Source organism: Macaca mulatta, chromosome 12 (assembly GCF_049350105.2).
Source record: "Macaca mulatta isolate MMU2019108-1 chromosome 12, T2T-MMU8v2.0, whole genome shotgun sequence".
Classification (NCBI taxonomy): Eukaryota; Metazoa; Chordata; class Mammalia; order Primates; family Cercopithecidae; genus Macaca; species Macaca mulatta.
Window position 1 is genome coordinate 117646268 of NC_133417.1, and position 19934 is coordinate 117666201.

The 19934-nt window shown below is 36.3% G+C and overlaps 1 protein-coding gene across 1 annotated transcript in view; it reads right to left on the minus strand.

The window, feature by feature from the left end:
* ERBB4 (erb-b2 receptor tyrosine kinase 4) overlaps nt 1–19934 on the minus strand; it is a 1186765-nt gene that overhangs the window by 1125052 nt on the left and 41779 nt on the right. The window lies entirely within an intron of this gene.

A 19934-nucleotide genomic window follows, 5' to 3' on the forward strand; every position in this document is an offset into this window, starting at 1 on the left:
TATTTGTACCTAGTAAATGAAGTTCTTAACTAAAATATTTCAGACCCAATAGCCAATGGTCCACATTTCTCCATAGAAATTATGTATATAGTTCAGAAACTAAATGTTTTCTCTTCTCTTTGTCTGAAGAGAATTATCTTCTTGCTTTAGACCTTCAACTCCTTCTGGAACTCTTTCAAGAAGCCTCACCTATCGACTCTTTCTAAATCTGCTATTAATTTCAAAAGCACATGTCTTGTTATCATGTGATTTTATTTTTATTTTATTTATTTACTTTTTTCTTTTCTTTTTTTTTTGAGATGTAGTCTCGCTCTGTTGCCCAGGCTGGAGGGCAGTGGCGCGATCTCCACTCCTTGCAAGCTCCGCCTCCCAGGCTCACGCCATTCTCATGCCCCAGCCTCCTGAGTAGCTGGGAATACCGGCACCTGTCACCATACCCGGCTACTTTTTTGTATTTTCAATAGAGACGGGGTTTCACCGTGTTAGCCAGGATGGTCTTGATCTCCTGACCTCGTGATCTGCTCGCCTCGGCCTCCCAAAGTGCTGGGATTACAGGCGTGAGCCACCGGGCCCGGCCTGTCATCATGTTATTTAAACACTTTTCAGTTGCTTCTGGAGAGGTATTAATGTTCTTTTACATTTTTCTACGCATATGCTGTATTTCAATGAAAAAAAAAACCTAAAAATAAAAACTCAGTGTTCTAAATCCCAGTAGTGACTTCTGGACCATCACTTGAAATCTTCTGTAAAATACTTGTTTCATTTAACTAAGTGAAGGGACAATAATAGAATGTAATGAAAAGTTCAGTCTTCCCTAAACTCAGAGTAAGATTTGCCTGTGGATAGTAGTTACTTCCTCTCCCTGCATAAACCAAGTTGCTTGTATTTTCTCTAATCTTTTTATGAGTTACCTGTTCACATATGTAATAGGATCTAGGAAAAACACAACACTTATTGTAAGGTGAACATATAAGATTGTCAGAAAGCATCAATATTTTGAAGTTACTAAGTATTTAAATGAAAGAAATGTATGCTTTGTTGCTATCTTAATTTTTCAAATCAGCTACTCAAATTCTCTTTTCTGATTCCTCAGAGAAAATCATTTTTAATAAGGTAAAAAGGTTTTTAAAATAGTGTTGTACACAATAAAAGTTATTTGACTAAAACAAACAAAAACCTCAGTGTCTCCTTTGACTGGAAGATAAAAGAAAACTGCCTTGGCATTGCTTCAAAGGCTTTGTAAGGTTAGGCCTACCTCACCCTTTCCATCTTTATCTGTCTCCTTTCCCACTTACACGACCCACACACCTCAAGTATTCTCGTAACACTAAACCATTTGCTATTTCTAAAACTTCATTTTCAACTCCTCCTGGACTCCATTTCTTTCACATGCTGCCCCTGCTGCCTGGAATGGTGTGGTGGTCCCTGCCTTTTCCCAGGGCTCCTTCCACCCACAACTCTTAGAACATGACTTGTTGGACGAAATAACCACATAGTGCTCCCTTTCTCTGGCCATAGTGACTACTCCAGAGATGTGCACATCATCAAAGTACAGTCTTCTGAGGTCCTTCTCCAATTATTTTATCCTGGAGGGAACAGGAAAGCTGTCAAATTATGATTTCATTAACAGTAAAACCAGAGAGAATAAAGATGAGTCAGAAAACAGCACAGAAAGAAATAGCGACCATTTTAGTAGCAGCAAGATTCTGATTCCATTCACCAGAGTTCCGGGAAATATTCTATTTTCTATAGTTTTTTTTCTTCAATTCTATTAGCTCCAACGTCACCTGCCCTGGGAAGCCCTCTCTGACCATCTTCACCTCCGGTTCTTTACAAAGGTAGAGTCAGTCCCTGTTCTATATCACTATGCCTCTCTCATAAATAACACAAATCTAAAGTTATTTGTTTTACTTGTCTGCATTCTCAACTAGAAATATAAACTCTTAGAAGGCATGCATTTATATCAGGCCTAATGTATCCTTTGTGCTTAGCACACAAGAGAAGGCTGAACAGCTACGGAATGAATTATAAAAATGAACTAACCAGAAAGAGAATATAGAAACTGGATGAGAGCAGCAGTAAGTGAAGACAGCAGGGGAATTTAAAGTACTCCAAGATGAATATGTCAGTAATAACATGGTGCTGTTAAAAAATTAAGTATTATAAAAACTAAAATAGCTTTCATTTAACCAGCACATTATCTTAGCCCACTCAGGCTGCTGCTATAATAAAAATACGATAAACAGGGTGGTTTACAAACAAATAAGTTTATTAATATTTCTCAGAACTGTGGATGCCGGGAAGTTCAAGATCAAGGCACCTGCAGATTTAGGGTCTAGTAAGGGCTTTAAGGGCTTTCTCATATGTGGCACCTTCTCACTGTGTCCTCACATGCTGACAGGTGCAAGGTATCTCTCTGGGGCCTCTTTTATAAGGGCACTAATCCTATTCATGAGGGCTCCATGCTCATGACCAAACCACCCCTCAAAAGGCCCCATCTCCTAAGACCACTGCCTCCGTAATTAGGTTTTCAACATATGAATTGGGGTTGGGAACATCAACATTAAGACCACAGCATACGTGATGAGAAATAACATGTCAGTAATCACACTACTATTCAAGAAACATTGGTCCTTAAAATTGCACAACAGTTCGGCAGTTTGGAAACTTTATGGGGATGGTGGAAAAACAAAAGAGAATATTAAGAAAAAGACATGCAAACAAAATAAGGGAGGTATAATAATAATAGATAAAAACAAAACTTTTAGGACATTAAAGTAACTGAAGGTGTATAACTTGGTAAAATGAGGGGAGAAGGAGAGATAACAAGAAACATAAAACACAAGAAGCTAAAATATCTGCAGTAAAAAGGCAGATAACCTTAATGTAAGATTTTTTATTAGAATTAAAGTAAAATCGGTCGGCGGAGCAAGATGGCCGAATAGGAACAGCTCCAGTCTCCAACTCCCAGCGCGAGCGACACAGAAGACCGGTGATTTCTGCATTTTCAACTGAGGTACTGGGTTCATCTCACTGGGGAGTGCCGGACGATCGGTGCTGGTCAGCTGCTGCAGCCCAACCAGCGAGAGCTGAAGCAGGGCGAGGCATTGCCTCACCTGGGAAGCGCAAGGGGGAAGGGAATCCCTTTTCCTAGCCAGGGGAACTGAGACACACAACACCTGGAAAATCGGGTAACTCCCACCCCAATACTGCGCTTTAAGCAAACAGGCACACCAGGAGATCATATCCCACACCTGGCCGGGAGGGTCCCACACCCACGGAGCCTCCCTCATTGCTAGCACAGCAGTCTGTGATCTACCGGCAAGGCAGCAGCGAGGCTGGGGGAGGGGCGCCCGCCATTGCTGAGGCTTAAGTAGGTAAACAAAGCTGCTGGGAAGCTCGAACTGGGTGGAGCTCACAGCAGCTCAAGGAAACCTGCCTGTCTCTGTAGACTCCACCTCTGGGGACAGGGCAATAACAAACAGCGGAAACCTCTGCAGACGCAAACGACTCTGTCTGACAGCTTTGAAGAGAGCAGTGGATCTCCCAACACGGAGGTTGAGATCTGAGAAGGGACAGACTCCCTGCTCAAGTGGGTCCCTGACCCCTGAGTAGCCTAACTGGGAGACATCCCCGACTAGGGGCAGTCTGACACCCCACACCTCACAGGGTGGGGTACACCCCTGAGAGGAAGCTTCCAAAGCAAGAATCAGACAGGTACACTCACTGTTCAGAAATATTCTATCTTCTGCAGCCTCTGCTGCTGATACCCAGGCAAACAGGGTCTGGAGTGGACCTCAAGCAATCTCCAACAGACCTACAGCTGAGGGTCCTGACTGTTAGAAGGAAAACTATCAAACAGGAAGGACACCTACACCAAAACCCCATCAGTACATCACCATCATCAAAGACCAGAGGCAGATAAAACCACAAAGATGGGGAAAAAGCAGGGCAGAAAAGCTGGAAATTCAAAAAATAAGAGCGCATCTCCCCCGGCAAAGGAGCGCAGCTCATCGCCAGCAACGGATCAAAGCTGGACGGAGAATGACTTTGACGAGATGAGAGAAGAAGGCTTCAGTCCATCAAATTTCTCAGAGCTAAAGGAGGAATTACGTACCCAGTGCAAAGAAACTAAAAATCTTGAAAAAAAAGTGGAAGAATTGATGGCTAGAGTAATTAATGCAGAGAAGGTCATAAACGAAATGAAAGAGATGAAAACCATGACACGAGAAATACGTGACAAATGCACAAGCTTCAATAACTGACTCGATCAACTGGAAGAAAGAGTATCTGCGATTGAGGATCAAATGAATGAAATGAAGCGAGAAGAGAAACCAAAAGAAAAAAGAAGAAAAAGAAACGAACAAAGCCTGCAAGAAGTATGGGATTATGTAAAAAGACCAAATCTACGTCTGATTGGGGTGCCTGAAAGTGAGGGGGAAAATGGAACCAAGTTGGAAAACACTCTTCAGGATATCATCCAGGAGAACTTCCCCAACCTAGTAGGGCAGGCCAACATTCAAATCCAGGAAATACAGAGAACGCCACAAAGATACTCCTCGAGAAGAGCAACTCCAAGACACATAATTGCCAGATTCACCAAAGTTGAAATGAAGGAAAAAATCTTAAGGGCAGCCAGAGAGAAAGGTCGGGTTACCCACAAAGGGAAGCCCATCAGACTAACAGCAGATCTCTCGGCAGAAACTCTCCAAGCCAGAAGAGAGTGGGGGCCAATATTCAACATTCTTAAAGAAAAGAATTTTAAACCCAGAATTTCATATCCAGCCAAACTAAGTTTCATAAGTGAAGGAGAAATAAAATCCTTTACAGATAAGTAAATGCTTAGAGATTTTGTCACCACTAGGCCTGCCTTACAAGAGACCCTGAAGGAAGCACTCAACATGGAAAGGAACAACCGGTACCAGCCATTGCAAAAACATGCCAAAATGTAAAGACCATCGAGGCTAGGAAGAAACTGCATCAACTAACGAGCAAAATAACCAGTTAATATCATAATGGCAGGATCAAGTTCACACATAACAATCTTAACCTTAAATGTAAATGGACTAAATGCTCCAATTAAAAGACACAGACTGGCAAACTGGATAAAGAGTCAAGACCCATCAGTCTGCTGTATTCAGGAGACCCATCTCACACGCAGAGACATACATAGGCTCAAAATAAAGGGATGGAGGAAGATTTACCAAGCAAATGGAGAACAAAAAAAAGCGGGGGTTGCAATCCTAGTCTCTGATAAAACAGACTTTAAACCATCAAAGATCAAAAGAGACAAAGAAGGCCATTACATAATGGTAAAGGGATCAATTCAACAGGAAGAGCTAACTATCCTAAATATATATGCACCCAATACAGGAGCACCCAGATTCATCAAGCAAGTCCTTAGAGACTTACAAAGAGACTTAGACTCCCATACAATAATAATGGGAGACTTCAACACTCCACTGTCAACATTAGACAGATCAACGAGACAGAAAGTTAACAAGGATATCCAGGAATTGAACTCATCTCTGCAGCAAGCAGACCTAATAGACATCTATAGAACTCTCCACCCCAAATCAACAGAATATACATTCTTCTCAGCACCACATCGTACTTACTCCAAAATCGACCACGTAATTGGAAGTAAAGCACTCCTCAGCAAATGTACAAGAACAGAAATTATAACAAACTGTCTCTCAGACCACAGTGCAATCAAACTACAACTCAGGACTAAGAAACTCAATCAAAACCGCTCAACTACATGGAAACTGAACAACCTGCTCCTGAATGACTACTGGGTACATAACGAAATGAAGGCAGAAATAAAGATGTTCTTTGAAACCAATGAGAACAAAGATACAACATACCAGAATCTCTGGGACACATTTAAAGCAGTGTGTAGAGGGAAATTTATAGCACTAAATGCCCACAAGAGAAAGCAGGAAAGATCTAAAATTGACACTCTAATATCGCAATTAAAAGAACTAGAGAAGCAAGAGCAAACACATTCGAAAGCTAGAAGAAGGCTAGAAATAACTAAGATCAGAGCAGAACTGAAGGAGATAGAGACATAAAAAACTCTCCAAAAAATCAACGAATCCAGGAGTTGGTTTTTTGAAAAGATCAACAAAATTGACAGACCACTAGCAAGACTAATAAAGAAGAAAAGAGAGAAGAATCAAATCGACGCAATTAAAAATGATAAAGGGGATATCACCACCGACCCCACAGAAATACAAACTACCATCAGAGAATACTATAAACACGTCTGCGCAAATAAACTGGAAAATCTAGAAGAAATGGATAATTTCCTGGACACTTACACTCTTCCAAGACTAAACCAGGAAGAAGTTGAATCCCTGAATAGACCAATAGCAGGCTCTGAAATTGAGGCAATAATTAATAGCCTACCAACCAAAAAAAGTCCAGGACCAGATGGATTCACAGCTGAATTCTACCAGAGGTACAAGGAGGAGTTGGTACCATTCCTTCTGAAACTATTCCAATCAATAGAAAAAGAGGGAATCCTCCCTAACTCATTTTATGAGGCCAACATCATCCTGATACCAAAGCCTGGCAGAGACACAACAAAAAAAGAGAATTTTAGACCAATATCCCTGATGAACATCGATGCAAAAATCCTCAATAAAATACTGGCAAACCGGATTCAGCAACACATCAAAAAGCTTATCCACCATGATCAAGTGGGCTTCATCCCTGGGATGCAAGGCTGGTTCAACATTCGCAAATCAATAAACATAATCCAGCATATAAACAGAACCAAAGACAAGAACCACATGATTATCTCAATAGATGCAGAAAAGGCTTTTGACAAAATTCAACAGCCCTTCATGCTAAAAACGCTCAATAAATTCGGTATTGATGGAACATACCTCAAAATAATAACAGCTATTTATGACAAACCCACAGCCAATATCATACTGAATGGGCAAAAACTGGAAAAATTCCCTTTGAAAACTGGCACAAGACAGGGATGCCCTCTCTCACCACTCCTATTCAACATAGTGTTGGAAGTTCTGGCTAGGGCAATTAGGCAAGACAAAGAAATCAAGGGTATTCAGTTAGGAAAAGAAGAAGTCAAATTGTCCCTGTTTGCAGATGACATGATTGTATATTTAGAAAACCCCATTGTCTCAGCCCAAAATCTCCTTAAGCTGATAAGCAACTTCAGCAAATTCTCAGGATACAAAATTAATGTGCAAAAATCACAAGCATTCTTATACACCAGTAACAGACAAACAGAGAGCCAAATCAGGAATGAACTTCCATTCACAATTGCTTCAAAGAGAATAAAATACCTAGGAATCCAACTTACAAGGGATGTAAAGGACCTCTTCAAGGAGAACTACAAACCACTGCTCAGTGAAATAAAAGAGGACACAAACAAATGGAAGAACATACCATGCTCATGGATAGGAAGAATCAATATTGTGAAAATGGCCATACTGCCCAAGGTAATTTATAGATTCAATGCCATCCCCATCAAGCTACCAATGAGTTTCTTCACAGAATTGGAAAAAACTGCTTTAAAGTTCATATGGAACCAAAAAAGAGCCCGCATCTCCAAGACAATCCTAAGTCAAAAGAACAAAGCTGGAGGCATCACGCTACCTGACTTCAAACTATACTACAAGGCTACAGTAACCAAAACAGCATGGTACTGGTACCAAAACAGAGATATAGACCAATGGAACAGAACAGAGTCCTCAGAAATAATACCACACATCTACAGCCATCTGATCTTTGACAAACCTGAGAGAAACAAGAAATGGGGAAAGGATTCCCTATTTAATAAATGGTGCTGGGAAAATTGGCTAGCCATAAGTAGAAAGCTGAAACTGGATCCTTTCCTTACTCCTTATATGAAAATTAATTCAAGATGGATTAGAGACTTAAATGTTAGACCTAATACCATAAAAATCCTAGAGGAAAACCTAGGTAGTACCATTCAGGACATAGGCATGGGCAAAGACTTCATGTCTAAAACACCAAAAGCAACAGCAGCAAAAGCCAAAATTGACAAATGGGATCTCATTAAACTAAAGAGCTTCTGCACAGCAAAAGAAACTACCATCAGAGTGAACAGGCAACCTACAGAATGGGAGAAAATTTTTGCAATCTACTCATCTGACAAAGGGCTAATATCCAGAACCTACAAAGAACTCAAACAAATTTACAAGAAAAAAACAAACAACCCCATCAAAAAGTGGGCAAAGGATATGAACAGACATTTCTCAAAAGAAGACATTCATATAGCCAACAGACACATGAAAAAATGCTCATCATCACTGGCCATCAGAGAAATGCAAATCAAAACCACAATGAGATACCATCTCACACCAGTTAGAATGGCGATCATTAAAAAGTCAGGAAACAACAGGTGCTGGAGAGGATGTGGAGAAATAGGAACACTTTTACACTGTTGGTGGGATTGTAAACTAGTTCAACCATTATGGAAAACAGTATGGCGATTCCTCAAGGATCTAGAACTAGATGTACCATATGACCCAGCCATCCCATTACTGGGTATATACCCAAAGGATTATAAATTATGCTGCTATAAAGACACATGCACTCGTATGTTTATTGCAGCACTATTCACAATAGCAAAGACTTGGAATCAACCCAAATGTCCATCAGTGACAGATTGGATTAAGAAAATGTGGCACATATACACCATGGAATACTATGCAGCCATCAAAAAGGATGAGTTTATGTCCTTTGTAGGGACATGGATGCAGCTGGAAACCATCATTCTTAGCAAACTATCACAAGAACAGAAAACCAAACACCGCATGTTCTCACTCATAGGTGGGAATTGAACAATGAGATCACTTGGACTCAGGAAGGGGAACATCACACACAGGGGCCTGTCATGGGGAGGGGGGAGAGGGGAGGGATTGCATTGGGAGTTATACCTGATGTAAATGACAAGTTGATGGGTGCAGCACACCAACATGGCACAAGTATACATATGTAACAAACCTGCACGTTATGCACATGTACCCTACAACTTAAAGTATAATAATAATAAATAAATTTAAAAAAAAAAAGAATTAAAGTAAAATCTTTAGGTAATAATGCACAGAAAATCAATATTTCTCAAATAAGGCAGGGGGAGGCGGCATCTATGAGGTTTCAATATAAATAATGTTGTATTTGTTTTCATTTTCAGGGTAAGCTGAATAATCAATGAAAGCACCATTACTACAAGTTTTAATTAAGTTTGCTCCCCAGTTCAGGGACTGAATTTGCAGCTCCCATTGCCACTATGTAGTACCTTTTTTACTGTAATGTATTAATGGTAAAAGAAAACTGGGAGCTCTAAGACACAGATAAATTTGAACCAAGTAAAACCTGAATGGGGATGAAAAGCACATTATAAAAAACGTGTAGTATTCCGGATGGAGAAAGTACTGGGAAAATGAATCACCTCAGGGCAGACAGAAATATAAACACAACAGAGTGAAATCCAAAGACTCTGGGTCTATGGCAGTCAGGACCACAATCACCTTGTAAGCAGCAATTTGGTTTCAGAAAAATAACACTACTATTTTAAAGTACAGATGTTCTTTTGTATTGTGTTGGTTTTATTATTTTATTTGAAAGCTATATTATAATACATTTATAATTAGCTTTTTAAGTTGTACCACTACATTAAAAATAACATTTTAAAACACAAGATCTTAAAACAATAGTACAGAGAAGAAATAACTCCCCACTTTGGTTTTCCACATTTTCCTTCTAAAGGTTTTACTGTTACTCATGTTTGTGAAAAATAGCTCTTAAGCATTTTTTTAAAAATACCATGGGGCTAGAGGCAACTACTAAATTAGATAATCCCTTGATGTGTCTTATAATTCTCTGATTCTATAATGATAAAGACAGTACTGTGCTAGAAATGCTTGGTTTGCTTTCAATGGAGAGAGGGAGGCAAGGGATTGTAACAGCATTAAATATTCTGTCTAAAGTTGTAATTCAGTAATATAAAACATGTCCTAATTATACATTGTAATATTTTATATACCAAATATCTTTTTCCATTTCTATTTCCCTGAAGTTTAGAATAAATAAAAATAACTTTTTATGTCTTACCTCATAGAAAAACACTATAAAATCATTATCAGAATATATAATTCACTTTAGCCAAATTTTTATATAGGAAGGAAACTTAAAATGGGGAGGTACGACAAATAAAAAATAAATTTTTAAAAGTTCTGTACAGACAGAGCTGAAACACTGTAGAGAAGAAGAAATTAACATATACTACACTCCCACCAGGCTAGGTGTGTATTTTTTTTTCCAAAAATTCAGCAAATATGTGTTGAGAACCTATATGTGGCTTCAATATTCCAAGAACTAGGAATGCAACTGTGACTATAACCCATATTACATGCCATCAAAGAAATGAGAGGCTAAAGGAAAAACAAGAGAAATAACAAATTTCTATTTGCTGTAATAGCATAAAAGGGGAGCATGAAAATTACAGTCTAAAATATCAAGCATTGAGCTTAGCCTACCTTATTCTCTACCCTCACAAACACCTTGTGATGTGGATACTCTTATTCCAGTTTTACTGATGAGAAAATTATGATGCATTTGTCTTAAATCATGACTTTGCTCTACTTACTTTCTAGCTTCCTCAAATTTTCCATACATTGTGTCTTTAATTAGTGGCTTCTATATTTTTCACTTTGCTCAATAACATGTGCTCTCTTATCTTCTCAGCCAAGTTCATTGGAAAAGTAAACTGCATTTTGTCAAATTGCTCACCTCCAAATCAATCCTCTGAAATGTGGCTTCTAACCCTACCATTTCACACTAATTGCTCTCAGTTCACTGATAACCTCCAAACTCTATGGATGATATCTAATTTTAATTCTTTTTGACCTCTCAGTGCTATTTGACCCTTTGAATCACTCCTTTTATCCCTTTGAATATTTGACCCTTGGAATCACCCTTTGCAACTCCTCTCTTGGTTTCTAGAACACCACTCTGCTTTGCTTTTTTTCCTATTTTCACTTTTTACTAAGTTTCCTCACTCCTCTCTCTCTCGCCAATATGCTAAAATAACAATGGGCTTTTAATTATAGTCATCCCTCTAGTTTTAATCTCTATAGTTCATCATCCATATTGTTGTAAAAATGATTTTCTAAATCACAAATCTCATCAGATCACTTCTTCATTAATGCATGGGAATAGCTTGTGATCTAATGAAAATAATTTGTAGACACTCTATTTCAAAACACCCTAGCAAATTGCAGTCAAGATTTGGGTTACAAAGGATAGAGACTGACTCTGGTTAACTTGAGCAGACAAAAATTTATTAGAATGTTATCTCACCAAGTGATCAGTAAGTTTGGACAACCAAGCTCCAACAAGAATCAAAGGAGGAAACACCAAAATGCCTACCACAGGAATACTCTCTGCTTATAATTACCCCATTGTTACAATGGTCACTGGACACCAATGACCTCATGAACAGTTGTTCACTACCTTGTCTCTAAACTCTTGAATTCATTGCAAATATATTGAAAAATCTCTACTGAACCTTCCCACGTGTGGTCACTCCCACAAATTGTAAGCCTCAGCAGAAGGATTTAACGTGTCACACACAGGTCAGCCACAGAGAGAGGGAGTAACTCCCCACTTCACCATTCATACTGGATAGCCAGAACCTGCCACCTACCTTTTACAAGATACCCCCCAAAGAAGAATTGCATTTGTATGGTAGGCAATTGATAAAAGTTAATTGCACATTCCCATATGGCTCAACCAAATTAAGTTCCCTAAAGCTAAAGAAAAAAGAAAAGGCATTAAGAAGTTTAAAGAAATAATTGTTAAGTATAAAATAAGATAGAATTGGCACAAACGATCTTTTCCCCTTATATCCCACACATAGATCTGACGCCCATGAAGATATTTTCTTAAGAGTAGATGGAACTTATGAGAGATATCGTATTACCAACCCAACATGACTTGCTTTTCCCCGTGAGTTCATTCTTAGTTGTTTTCTTGTCCTCATAGGTAACAAGGCTTGAGGTTCAATTAAGACTCAAAACCTCACTAAATAAGAAGGATACTTACCAAGAGAACCCTACTAACCAAGACTCAAATCCTTATGGTACTTTTTCTATTGCTCACTCCCCCAAACTCTAAGCCATAAAATTAAAATCAACATTATATGGGATATTCTTCCTCAAGTCCATTAAATCAGAAATGAGGTATTAAGTAGAGGATGTTTATCTCTCTTTGGGTCATCAGATTTACCAATGTAAGAAATAAAAATATTTATCTTGCTAGATCCTGATAGTCAATAAAAATTAATTCTAATGTATGGTATATTTAAATAAAAACAATTATCCGAACCTCAAATGTCATTAGAGTTAGCACTTCCCTTTTTGGGAATTGAGGGGAAAAAAAAATATATATATATATTATTCTATAGAACAGTTCAGCAGAGTTCTTAGATGTTATATTTTCTTTAATTCATGTTCTCAAGTGTAAACATGAACAGAACTTTAAGAAACTCTCTAATAATGTACAGCTTCCTGTGACTTAAAACCAAGTCTCCCCATTGCTTAAAGGACCATGCTCCTTTTTATGGTCACAGAAGCCTCCTGGCCTAAAATCTAGAGTTGTCTTTTACCATTTCCTTCATTTTTCTTTCAGTATGTTTCTTTTTTTTTTTTTTTTTTTTTTTGAGACAGAGTCTCGCTCTGTCACCCAGGCTGGAGTGCAGTGGCCGGATCTCAGCTCACTGCAAGCTCCGCCTCCCGGGTTTACGCCATTCTCCTGCCTCAGCCTCCCGAGTAGCTGGGACTACAGGCGCCCGCCACCTCGCCCGGCTAGTTTTTTTGTATTTTTAGTAGAGACGGGGTTTCACCATGTTAGCCAGGATGGTCTTGATCTCCTGACCTTGTGATCCGCCCGTCTCGGCCTCCCAAAGTGCTGGGATTACAGGCTTGAGCCACCGCGCCCGGCCTTTCAGTATGTTTCTAACAACATTATGTTCTAAGAATATTGAACTACCTGCAGTTTCCCAAACTCATTATGCTGTTTCTAGTCACATACCTTACCACTACCTAGAATGACCTAGGCTGATTAGACCTTCTAATTAAATATCTTGCAAAAGCATCCTTGTAAAGGTTTCTCTTTCTTGTCTCCTGGGTATGGGATGACTAATCATTTCTTTGTTCTATTTCTTTTTCACATGCATATTTCTATTAATCTATTAATCTATATACTATAATCTATGTACTATAATTCTATTAATCTATATACTATAGTTTGTCATAACTGAAGTCTACATCTTACCAATTGTTACATCTCCAGCTTCTAGCACAATGCCTTGCACATAGTGAACTGTCAAATACACAACAGATCAAATAACTGTTTGACAGCATCTCCAGTTTCTCTTTCCCTCTGCTTTTCATTCCTTTTATTAATTTCACTTTGATATTTTCATGCCCTCACTGTCTAGTTCTTTTCACCTTGTATTCTACCCAGAAAATTACATCTGAAATTTTACATCTCTGTATCTGATTCATGTATTATTTTTTAACTCTATAGTTAAAAAACCAGAGTCCTCACTATTTAATGACAGTTTGAGAAGGTGTTTTGAATCAAATTCAAAATGAATTTTTGAATAAATTATATTCTCTATACAATCTGAATAGCATATGAAAGACATTTTCTGTAAGTAAATTTGATCTGCACATTTGATAGTGTTGTCAAACATAAAAAGTATCCTAAAGGTCTTGGAAATATGGTGAAGTTCAATAGTATTCAAGATTTTCATGTAAAATCTTTTCTTGTATAATTAACTATGGGCTTTAATAGCCCTTGCATAGTTTATGTTAAGCAGCTATCAAAAAGTAACTTTTGCAGTGTTTAGTAAATGGCTTTAAGGCCTCCATAAACTAAATAACCCTCTACTACAGTTTTTTAAACATTTGGAAATTATGGATACCCTTGAAAGTGAATATTATTTTTGTTTTGAAATCAATCCAATTTCTTATTCTTTTGAGTCAGTCAAAACTTGATTTTCTTCAGTCTTCTCCTTTTCACAGATGCTGTTATTACTATCTTTCTCTCTTTTAAAAGTAAGATAATCAACTATTAAAGGGCAGTGTTCCAAGGTATGCTAGCATCTGAGGCTGTCTCTGTAACTAAATCAAATGGACTGAATGATTGTAAGAAAGGACCCAAAGTGCATTGTTTTAGCCCTAGAACTTGTGAGGTTTGCAAATCAGTTTATTGTGAAGTATTTCTAGAACCTGATGTATTTGAACAGAGAATATATTGTGTATAAACTTTCTTAAAAAGCAATAATAAGAATTCATTTTGGTTCCTGGATTCACTTTATGTCATTAATATTTAACATGACAGAATCAAAGTTAGGGCCAACACAAGACCTTTATAACTCAGGATCCCCACCATTTTGAAAGCAACAGATTCTTCTTACAAGTATAACAACATGTTGTTTAATTTGTATTTTTCTCTTTGTCCCATAAAAGGAAATGAACTCATTTCACAGAGGTTATTGATTGAATTCATTGCTTTAAAGGAGGTGGACTTTGAAAGGCATTATGCTTGAAATAGGACTATCTTGGTAGATATAATTTCAGTGGAACATTTAAATTTCTCTACAGAGTATATGGGGAAATAGATTACTGCCTTTCATTGATTCACTATCTAGAATTTTCCTCTTTGAAAATTATAGTCTAGGGCCGGGCGCGGTGGCTCACGCCTGTAATCCCAGCACTTTGGGAGGCCGAGACGGGCGGATCACAAGGTCAGGAGATCGAGACCATCCTGGCTAACACGGTGAAACCCCGTCTCTACTAAAAGTACAAAAAAAACTAGCCGGGCGAGGTGGCGGGCGCCTGTAGTCCCAGCTACTCAGGAGGCTGAGGTTGGAGAATGGCGTAAACCCAGGAGGCGGAGCTTATAGTGAGCCGAGTTCGCGCCACTGCACCCCAGCCTGGGTGACAGAGCAAAGACTCCATCTCAAAAAAAAAAAAAAAAAAAAAAAAAAAGAAAATTATAGTCTAGAAAGTTATTTTTATTCCTACTATTTAAAAATTTATCATTTTGGGCACACTCATCCCTTAGTTTCTATGATTTCTTCTCATTTACAAACTTAGGTGCAATGCTGTTATTTATTTTATCACCCTAAGCAATATGAACATTCAAAACTATTGACAATCCAAAGATCATATAAAAATCTGGATTATATGAATTTTCTGATGCTGGTCTCCATTTCACAATGTTCCTGAATACTCTCCCTGTCATAAGAACAGACATTCTTTGTTGTGCACAATGTTCCATACAAAGACATTTATAAACAGATTCTTATAATACTACTGTAAAAAATATCAATTTTGGCATGCTCTTTTAAGCAGAGACAAAACAGATATATAGTGAGGAGGATTCAGTAGCAGAGAACAAAAATAATGTAAATTTTGTGGAATCAGAAAATACATCTTACAAAAACAAATATAAAACTCTGAAGAAATAATGCAATTTACTTAGGTAAAATATGAAATTGGATAGGATGTTGAAAGTTATGTACCCAAATAAGATTATCTTATCTTCACCGAAATGTGAATATCTGAAGAAAAGCAACATATATTGAATTTTAAAATAATAGATTTTTCAAAGAAATAGACCAGATTATATCATACAGTGCTTGATGACCAAAATTAGATTAATTTTATTGGAATTAAAAAATTATAGCACTACCTGGAATCTGGCCATTAATCTAAAATAAATTTAAAAAAAAACTTTCAAACTCTATAATATGCAATTTCATACATGTATCAATAAATTATTCTACATAAAAGAAAGAAAATTAACTGCCTACATTTAATATTAGGACTGAATTACTAAGTACAAGTTGATTTAAATGTAATTGAAAATAGTATGGTCTATGTCTTTATGCACAAAAATGATAAATCATAAGCAAAATTAAGAAGGTATCCTGAATTAACATGCCTTTAAAATGATCAGATATAATATGTTTCAACTATAAAACTCAGGTATAGGGTAAAGATGTCAGATATGGAGAAAAAAATCCCTATGCTTCAGTTTTAGCACTAGACCTATAATTTTGGAACTTTGAATAAGCCATTTAATTTCTCAATTTGAGTCATCCATTTACTAAAAGAGAATATGTTTCTTCGGCACAAAGAAGCTGAAAGTACTTTATAGATTACACAACGCATGGTAAATATAAGGAAACAAGCTGTTACAGTAAAGTAGAGGTAATGAATCCTTTTTACTCCATACAGTAGTCATTTATTAAATATTTTACAGAAGAATCGGTTTCAATTATAATCATTGAATTTTGTGGGGTTTTCTTGTTTAGAAGTCTGCTAACTTTTGTCAATGTTGATTTCTTATGTTAAATCCTTCAGTGAATGTATGGTGTTAAATACATTCTGATTATTTGGTTCACATTTTTTGAAATCTAGACGTACCTATATTATAAATAATAAAGAACCAAAGTTATTATCTAAATAACTCAATAACAAAGACGTTACATTTTATATGTAAAATGACTTTAGTTATTTATTGAAAGCTGCTTTTATAAATGTGTCACTATGTATACACAACACACACATAAATGTACTTTATTTTCCGTAGTAACTTCCACTAATTAAAAATCACCTTATGATACATATTCAAATTTTATTAACATTTAATGCAAAGAAATAGACGAGTATAAAAGTGTTACATTATGTAGAGATAATATTAACATCAAGTAGTTTTAAATAAAAATATAAACATTTCCAGGACTTACAAACATATTTATTATGATATGGTAAATATTGTTCATATTGTATATGTTTAAGCTTCATTACTCTGCAAATATAACAATTATTCCACATACTAAAAAACTTGGCTCAGTATCAGTCATATTTAGGATACAGATTACTTCTCAGATACATAGTTCAAATTTCATATAGCCAATTTAACTTTAACAATTTTTAATTTGTGTTCTTTGAATTCAGTCAAGCATTAACAGAATACACTAAAATTGAATCAATACAATTCCTTCTGTCTTGACAGTAGCAATTTATGTGCTAACATTCATTAAATTAAAACTTTTATGTAACTTTGCCTTTTAGCTTCTTTGTGTAATGTCTTCATTGCAAAATATGATTTTAAGTAGTAATTTCAGAATTTTTGTTAATCGATTACTCTCTTCAGTCTGAATAAACCTATTTACTTTGGACTTTTTGCAGTAGAAATTAGTAGCACATTAATAAAAACAAAGAAATGAGTATTATTAGAATATAACACTAAGAGAAACCAAAGGAAAATTCTTATTCTTAAGGATTAAAATTCCTATTAAGAATTCTTATTTCTAGTTTAAATTCTTATTAAATTCTTATTCTTTGCATTACAAAGAATAGTGGCCAACATAACTATTATATGTATACTGGATACAAATATTACACATGGCTGATAACAAAGGCAATCTTTTTCCCTGTTGAACCAAGGTTAAAAATTAGTAATAAAGATAAGAATCAACAACACGCATGTATCTATCAAATGTACTGACTGACGAACTCAAGAAAATCAATGCCTTTGTGTATCGATTTTATTATTTGAACATGTCCTTCTCATCAAACAGGCTTTATTCTAAGTATTGTAGGTATGTTCCACACTAATTGAGTGCTTATATTAAAAAAGAGGTAACTTTGAAATGTGCATACAGAAAGACTCCATAGATATTTCTCACTATTGGGTATGTTTCAAGATAATAAAAATGACCTGGGATTAATATTAAAATAGTTGAATACATTTTTATTCTTACCATAAATAAATGACCTCAGTTAGAAGAAATTCCTAGAGATTAGTGACCAACTGAGGTTAATGGCCTGAGACTATACTTTAGGCAATTAACTCCGCCCAGCTATTCATTAATCCCCAGGAAATGCCCAGGTCTACAACTGTTACTGCTTAATTATAACCCAAATGGAACCATGAGAGATAAAACTAGCAATTTGATTGGCTAATGTACAAGAATGAAGTTCTCCATGACTGCTTTGTATATATCAATTAAAATTGCATCACCCTTAAAAAAAAATCCACATGGCGGTATTTCTTTTCTATTTTCAGTTTATAATAGCAATAATGACTTCAATGCTGGGCATTTTCTGGAAATTAATGGCCAGCAGATGTTAATGGCCCTTGGCTGTACCTTGAGCCATCTACTCCTCCCTGTTAGTCATTAATCCTATGAAATGCCCAGCTATTGCTTAATTAACTTTACAGTGCAGTTAATGCAGATATGACACAATGGTAAAATTTTTATTTATAAGCTTCCAAAGAAAAATAAACCTTCAACTCTAAAAATACTTATAAAAATTAGTTTCAAACTTCTGAAACTTACACTGAAAATTAAGAATGGGAAGGACCATGGGAGATAATGTATTTCAGACTGCACTTCAGACGACCTCAACTACCTTCAAGGAAGGAGATTCTAGCCCATGGTAAAATATTATCCTATTTCCCTTAGTTACTTATTTCTATTGTTATTTAATATCATCATGTTTGTCAAGATTGTTTTTTCCTCATTAAAACCTTGTTAAAACAAAAAAGAAATAGTACTGTTCTTCTGTAACAAAATCCCCTTTCTCTCACCCATGTGCTTTTCCTCTGTGTCCTGTGATTCAGTTTGCAAACAGTTCCAGAAGTGGGAATTACTTACTTGTGTCAGAGTGGTTTAAACTTGGTAAGTTTTAGCACCTGTTCTTCCTCAAAAGAAGAAAAGAAATTGCTTTAAATTATGAACCCACTATCTTATTTGCCTATTAAAAGGGCATTTTCAACCCTACTAGCAACTAATTAAAGGAACATTGTATGTGTCTTAAACCACCTGGTCCCCAAGTTGATATTGACAAATCTATATAGGTATTGACAAAGCTGTATATAGCTGAAACTTTTTCAGTTAATAAATACTTGGCCCCAGTAGAAATGTACCTGAAAAGGCACGTGCTTTGCTTCACCTGACAGCATTTGTGAGAACCCCATTGATGCCTAAAATTAGCCCTGGCACATAATTACAGCCTTCAGGAAAGATCAGCTCCAGAATACATTATCTTTCCTACAAAATCAAGATCCCTTAAATTACACAGACGAATGTCATACAGGTACAGAATTGTAAACTTAGGATTCATTTTTACCTACTAAGCATATGGATTGCAAAGATAACAGTGTAATATGTATTTACTATTTATGGTGCTTAATAATTTATACAGCTCTCTATGATTACTTATTTTTGCTAATTCTCCCTCACAAAAATAACCAGAAATTTGTGATTTTTTAAATTATATAAAGTGCTATTTCCCTATATTTGGTATCAGTTGATATGGCATCAAGTAGAAGTTTTTATCAAATTTTCAAAGATTCTCTTAGATAAATCTTGGTATTTTGGTTGAATAATAGTTATCCAATTGTAGTAATGATCAAATTGCAGTTACTAAACTTTCAGAGATTGTCTTAGAGAAATCTTTAGGATGAATGAAAACATTTCAGGCAGAAAACCAGAAATAAAGAATCAGTCTAAAAATGGAAAAGACAAAGTATATTGATGGTTGGCTCACCTGGTCAAAAAAAAAAAAAAAAAAAAACATACATCATGTAGATTAATGTATATTTTATTCTTCATGTGCATGTACATGAGTGCACACACATACACATATATAATCAATTGAAGTCATTCATGCATCTTCAATGGATCACACCATTACCTGCAAATATTATTGTTGCTAATTGGACAAAGCATTAAAAAAGTAGACTCTGATAAAAATTTACTAGTGTTATATATTGAACAGACATCGGGCAACCCAAAATTCTGATGAACTAGAGCTCACAAGAGTTATTTTTTAACCTTTCCT